The 7,381-nt window shown below is 46.0% G+C and overlaps 1 long non-coding RNA gene across 1 annotated transcript; it reads left to right on the top strand.

The window, feature by feature from the left end:
* The first annotated feature begins 3,618 nt into the window (after positions 1-3,618).
* On the top strand, positions 3,619-5,389 carry LOC124654304. Its single transcript, XR_006988291.1, has 3 exons — positions 3,619-3,683; positions 4,129-4,504; positions 5,277-5,389. It is a non-coding gene; the product is annotated as an uncharacterized LOC124654304 (long non-coding RNA).
* Positions 5,390-7,381: the final 1,992 nt, after the last annotated feature.

Raw genomic sequence — 7,381 nt, 5'->3', positions numbered from 1 at the left:
GAGACCGCTAGATTCCTCCATCGGGAAAGCAGCCGAGAGTGATGCTCAAGCTGGATATAGCTCGCGCCTTCGACTCGTTTCGTGGGGTTTCCTTCTGGAGATCCTGCGCAAACTCGGGTTCGGCCCTAGGTTTCGCGAGATCGTGTCCATCCCGCTTTCCACAGCAAGTACTAGGGTGTTGCTCAATGGCGAGCCGAGGCCCCCCATCCGGCATCGGAGGGGCCCGAGACGGGGAGATCCCTGTCGCCATCGCTGTTTGTTCTGGTGATGAACTCGCTCAACAGGCTTTTGGCGAAGGCTATTGAGCTGGGGGTCCTAAGGCGTCTGGCAAGACGAGACTTGATGACTTCGGTCTCCTTCTATGCGGACGATGTGGTGATCTTCTGCCACCCGGATGAGACGGAGCTACGAGCTGTTCGTGGTATCCTAGAGCTCTTTGGGATGGCCTCTGGCTTGCATACCAACTTCGCCAAATGTTCGGTATCCCCGATCGGGTGCTCGGATGAGGAGGCTGCTGGCGCTGCTGAGCGCATGGGGTGTCAACTAGCGCCGTTCCCGGTGAAGTACCTCGGCATACCACTGTCTATCAGGAGGTTGACGGCTGCCTCTTTCCAGCCTCTGGTAGACCGGATTGCTGACAAACTTCCCACTTGGAGGGCGGCTATGATGCCGAGGGCGGGGCGTCTGACGCTTATTCGCTCGGTCCTCGCAGCGATCCCGCTGCACCAGCTGATGGTGTTGGGGGTCAACAAAACCGCTCTGAAGCAGGTCAACAAAATCCTGAGGGGCTTCCTCTGGGCCGGCAGAGCTGATGCCAATGGCGGGCATTGCCATGTCAATTGGGCACGGGTCTGTCGACCTCTGAGGCTTGGGGGCCTTGGGATTCCGGACCTGGCTCGCACTGCTACCAGCCTGAGGGTGAGGTGGATTTGGAGGATGCATACTGATCCCCTGCGACCCTGGCGCGGGCTGGACATGAACTTCTCGAAGGCGGAGTTGGATGCCTTCGCGGTCTCCACCACCATGGTGACCGGGAATGGGGAATCCGCCCTCTTCTGGGAGGACAGATGGTTGGACGGCAAAGCCATAAAGGAGGTGGCGCCGAGGTATATGCGCTGGTACCAAAGCGCCGGAGAAAGGCGCGTACGGTCCGCCAAGCCCCGATGGACCGCACCTGGATCGGCCGACATAGTAGGGGCGCCAAGCGCCCGGCACCGTGGCGTACGTGCAGCTGTGGAGCCGGCTCGGGGATACCCAACTCTCGGCGGATCCGGATAGGATGGTTTGGCGTTGGACGCCGGATGGCCGTACTCCTCCGGTTCCTGCTATGACGCCCTCTTCCAAGGGGCGATAGCCGCGAGCTTCGGAAACCGAACCGGAAATCCTGGGCGCCGCCAAGGGTGAAATTCTTCTTGTGGCTGGCCTGTCTTGACAGATGTTGGACGGGGGAGAGGCTGGCCGGACGGGGGTTGCCGCATACCCCCAACCGCCCGCTCTGCGACCGGTCCACGGAGACCATGCGCCATCTTCTCACAGGCTGCTCGTTCTCCAGGATGGTTTGGTTTGAGGTGTTGTCGTGGATCCGATCCACTTCAAGCCCTCCCTTGGCTGAGGGCGACTTCGCGGAGTGGTGGTCCCTGGCAGTGCGGACCGCCCCTCGCCAGCTTCGCAAAGGCACTTCGTCGGTTATCATGCTTACGGCATGGTGGATATGGAAGCATCGAAACGCGGTGGTCTTCGACAACGCGCGACCTTCGGTGACGTCCCTATTCAACGACATCGTGGCGGAGGCGCGGCTATGGGCGGACGCGGGAGCCCGGGGTGTGCGCCTGCTGCTCCCCTAGACTAGGTTTCTTTTTCCTTTTCTTGGGTCGAGTTGTACAGCGTGGTGTTCGTCCGGCTTCGGGCTTGTACATATGACCTTCTTTTCTATCAATGCATCGAAACGCAAGTCTTTTGCGTTTTCGCGAAAAGAGTACTGCTAATTAATATTGACTTTGGTTCTCAAAATTTGGGGCTTACATTTTGTGCATAAAATGTGTACTTTACATCCATAATTTTCTTTAGTAACAAGATATCCTTATTGCTTATATATTTTAGGATAGCCTAGAAAGCTGAGGTTTGTACTTACATCTCTTGAACAGAAACATGCGGAATGTCAGCCCAAGTTCTGACCATGGTTATATATCTCAGACTATGTTGACTCTTGATAACCAATACAGGTTGTTCTATCAATGTTGCAAGAGCAAGGAGCACACTCTGAGGCGAGATACTAGAAAGGTTTATCATGGAGAGGATCTAGTTGGGTTCTACCATGGATGCGCCACAAATTTGTTGTGGACAACTTCTGCTTATAACATTCTCCAGCTTCGAGTTGATTCACAGGTTCCTTCTTGACCTATACCCTCCTAAACCTGAACAGCAAACACAACTGCTGAAGCATTGACTGTACCATTCATGCGTCTATCCCTACCGTAATCTGACAAATAGAAATCGTAATTATCCTGCGGCACCATTTACCTTGAGGGATTCTGATAACGAGAGACTTTGATATCGCAACAAGTAGCCGTGATTCAAAGCACAAACCAGTGTAGTAGAATTAGCACCTGTGTATGTGGAGGTATACATGGTGTGGGGGCATTGATATTGGTCGGTTTGTTTTCTGATGATGATGACGAAAAGGGAAGAAAGGAATTTTACTGTAGGTACATGAATAACTGCCCTAACCTTTTCTACTTTGAATCCATGATTTTGTACATTTATCCTGTTACATTTTACAATTTACTGTGTTTGGTTATACTTACAATATTATAATCCAAGCACTCGAAATTTTGAGCTCTGCCAGGTCAGAATGTTTACACCGGTTTATTTTTTATATGCCGAGCGTTTTTTTTTTGTCTTAGTTGGGCTGTTTTCTGAGTGTTGCCTTGAGATGGCTGATGTTTTAACTTGTGGGCTGTGTGTCGACAGAATATTGGCTCGAGCCTTGTGGGAGTCGTTTGGGTGACTTAACTAATTTCAACCTTAGACCAGATTTTTGTTTAATGCCTGGAGCTTGAGTTCTTATTTAAGAGGGTTTTGTTGTCTACAATGTTGCTGATTGCGCTTGTTGTACCCGATCTGCTGCTTATTAAAAAGATGGATTTTTGCCCGTAAATTGGATATTGCATTATCAATTCCTTGTTCTAATGGATAGTTAGATTGTAAAATCTAGACAACAATCATTGTGAATAGTCTAAGATATTGTGAAATGTAATGTTCCTTGTAGTGCAGTTTGGCTAGATTATTTGCTTATCTTGCCATGAAATGGATATGTATGCAATGGTAGGTTAATCAGCAACTTCTCTGATCTATATGCAAATGTTATTGCAGCTGGAATGCTACTTTTCGGGATAACTTGAAATTTTCATGAAAATAGTTGCGCTTTTTTCATCGACAGCCTAATAGTAATTGTGTACGCTATGTTGCTGAGTAGTATATTATTGATGTTTTAGGGTGTTCTGGGGCACGGAGTGGGTGACGTCGCGGCTCGGCAGTGATGAGCATACCAACCAACTTGGCCAAGCACCAAGTCCCATCATAGCCAAGATGATGGCAAAGGTCAACGGCGGGTCTTAGGTCATGAGCTCACCGTGCCGCAACCGTGGTGGCGGTGACGCTCATCCTCGTGGACGACCTCTTCGGTGAGCTACTATTTTACCACTTGGATCTCTGGATCCCATGTGAAACATCGCACCATGGCTTTACTATGCTCCCGCGCTTGAGACAATGACCATTATTTGATTTATTGTGATGATGATCATATGGTCAGTGTACTTTCTAAGTTCGGTTCCTAAGAATTTGACATATGTTCCTACTTATTAGAGGTCCTGCTAAGCCAATGTAGTTGATGATTTTGTGCTATAGTCCTCAACTTGCTATTATTTGGTTTTTAATACCACTTGTTGGTATTGTGTGATCTTGATCTTCGCAAGGTCTGGGTGTTGCTATCACCTATGTGTGTATATATAAATTATGCTGGCAAGGTTTAGATATTCCTTATGGTACTTGTGTTCTATGTTTACATTTTAGATTTCTCTGATATTTCTCTTGATATGAATATGCTCATGTGTACGTCTTGTGCAACAGTGAACTAGGTATCCTGGTGTAGTTGAGAAACAGTGCTGGCAGCGGGAGGCGCAACGGCCTCTCCTCAGAAGATGGACGCGCGTGGGTGGACCCGCGCCTGAGGGCCGCCATGGTTGCGTTCGTCCTTGTGGCGAGCGAGCCAAGGACAGGGGAGGGCGGAGATCACCCGTCGTCCTGGTGGCTGTTGGGGACAAGCACCTTGGGCGACAGCTGTGAACGGCGAGAGGAGCTCCCCACGCTGCAGGAAGAAGAGATGGTGGTCGCCTGTCCAGAACTGTTGTTGCCGGCACCGGTGACGTCCCCAAGCTGTTGCTGCCATCCACGACTCAGTCATGCTGCTGCCGACGACCTCCCCAACCTGTAGCTGCCCTGTGAGGTCCATCTCCTTCATCTTTTGATCTTTTCTTGCTAAGAATTGTATATTTTTCTTGTTAAATTGAATGTGTGCGTAGGTCTGTTTCACTAAATCAACTCCTAAATCAAAAAAATTCATGCTTCGTCAATGACATCTGAAATCATACTATAGCTTTCCAATATTACAACTAAACGGATGGCTCATTTAAAATGAGTCTGCCTCTGTCAAATCTTACATATGAAAGCTGCAAGATTGTTTTGGTGCTTCCTACCGAACACACCCCCAGTCGACAGTTGGCGTCTTCTGTTGTTCTTTTCTTGCTGGTCTAAAATGATACTATATGACTCTGTAAATATACTGAATATGATGAAGTTAGAAAATTCTCACATTTATCAGTTATGAATCTACTCGTGTTATTCCGACGGTCCACTCTAAAGATACCAGAAATAGTGCGTACAGATACTAAAGTAGCGGTTGCATCATCTTCTGCCCCTAGTTGACCAAGTGAAATCTTTAAAACTATGGTAGCATATCCTCTTCATAACCTTTCAATACCGCATGATATCTGCAGTAAATATGAGGGGGTTGTAGTGATGAGAAGTATGCTTGTAAATCCACGGTAGAGCTGTGAAATGGATATGATGGTCTGGTTATACTTATATCTACTGGACAGAAAAATGTAGTAGCTTTGATGGAAGTTGATTGCTTATGGTTTGTGGGTGGCGGTAGGAAGATAGGGAGGAAGCGGTAGAAACATACCTCAGACTATGTTAACTCCTGATAATCATTACAGGTTGTTCTCTCAACGTTACAAGAGTATGGAGCACACTCTGAGGCAAGATCCTAGAAAGGTTTATCATGGATATGGTCTAATCGGTTTATACCGTGGATGCGCCACAACTTTGTTGTGGAAAATTCCTGTATATAACTTTCACAAGCTTCGAGTTGATCCACAGGTTCCTTCTCAACCTATACCCTCCTGAACCTGAACACCATACCTAGCCGTTGAAGCATTGATTGTACCTTTCATTTGTCTATCCCTGCTGTAATCCGACAACTAGAAATCGTAACTATATCCAGCGGTGCCATTTACCTTGAGGGACACTAATAATAGAGACTTCTGTATTGCAACAAGTAGCTATGATTGAAAGCACAAACCATAGTGTGGATGTATACGGGGTGCGGCAGAACATTGATATTGGTCAGTTTGTTTTCTGATGATGAAAAGAGAAGAAAGGATTTTACTGTATGTACATGAATAATTGCCCTAATCTTTTTTTATTTCGAATCCATGATCTTGTACATTTATCCTGGTGCATTTCATAATTTTACTGTATTTGGTTCTAACTTACGATATTATAAGCCAAGCTCTCGAAATTTTGAGCTCAACCAGGTCACAAAGTTTAAGTTGGTTTATTTTTTGATACGCCGAGCGTTTTTTTTTTTGTCTCAGCTGCTCAATGTTGTCTTGAGATGGCTGAATTTTTTTAGGAGGATGTGTTATTCTAGTTAACTTGTGGGATGTGCGTGGGCAGCATGTTGGCTCGGGGCTTGGGTTTCATATGGGTTACATTAACTAATGTCAACCTTAAACCAGACTTAACTAATGTCCACCTTAAACTTGATATTTATTTAATGCCTCGAGCTTCAGTTCTTATTTATGAGGGTTTGTTTTCTATAATGTTTTTGATGCACTTATTGGAGGTGATCTGCTGCTTATGAAAAAGATGGATTTTTGCCCCTATAATGCAAATTGTGCTATCAATTCCTTGTTTTAGTGGATAGTTAGCATGTAAAATCAAATCATGGTGAATAGTCCAAGATATTGTGAAATGTAATGTTCCTTGTAGTGTAGTTTGGCTAGATTCTTTGCTTATCTTCCCATGAAATGGTTAGCCATGCAATTGTAGGTTAACCAGCACCTTGTCTGATCTATATGCAAATGTTATTGTAGCTGGAATGTTGCTATTTATGATAACTTGAATTTTTCATGAAAATAGTTGCCCTATTTTTGCATCAACAGCGTTGTAGTAATTCTGTACGCTATGTTGATGAGTAGTATATTCTTGATGTTTCGAGGGTGTTCTGGGGCAGGGTTTGGTTGACATCGTGTCTCGGCAGTGATGAGCATCCCAGACAACTTGGCCAAGCACCAAGACAACCTGCAGGTGGGTCCCATCATAGCCAACATGATGGCGAAGGTCAACGGCAGGTCCTATTGAGCATCATGAGCTCACCGTGCCGCAACTGCGGTGTTGGTGACAGCCCATCCTCGTGGACGACCTCTTCGGTGAGCTACTTGGTTTACCACTTGGATCTCTGGCTCCCATCCCATGTGGACCATCGTGCCATGGCTTCACTATGCAACCGCGTTTGAGACGATGACCCTTGTTTGATTTATGGTGATGATGATCATATGGTCACTTGTAGTTTCTATGTGATTTTTGCTATAGTCCTAAACTTGTTATTTGGTTTTGAATACCACTTGGTTGGTATTGTTTGGTCTTGATATTTTATTGCTAGATCTTGGCATGATCTGGGTGTTGCTACCACCTATGCGTGTATAAATATTATGCTGGTGAGGGTTAGATATTTCTTATGGTACTGGTTTTCTCTGTTTACATTTTAGATTTATCTCTGAATCTGCTCCTGTGTATGTGATGTGCAACAGTGAACTGGTTATCCTTGTGTAGTTGAGCAATTGGTATCTATACATGCATCTGGTATATACATGAATGGTTATTTTCTAAGTGGCGGACTTCATGACTATGTGCTTGCTTATGTGAGCTCTGCTTTGTAAGAATAGCAAGCTAGACTACAAGCTCTTCTATTATTAGAACTATCATCTCGATGTTATAATTAGAGGCTTAGAGTTTTGCTTTTATCCATTCTTGCTTT

This window comes from Lolium rigidum, chromosome 5, assembly GCF_022539505.1.
Source record: "Lolium rigidum isolate FL_2022 chromosome 5, APGP_CSIRO_Lrig_0.1, whole genome shotgun sequence".
Classification (NCBI taxonomy): Eukaryota; Viridiplantae; Streptophyta; class Magnoliopsida; order Poales; family Poaceae; genus Lolium; species Lolium rigidum.
The sequence above is the reverse complement of the archived record's forward strand: the minus strand, read 5'-3'. Positions and strand labels throughout refer to the sequence as shown.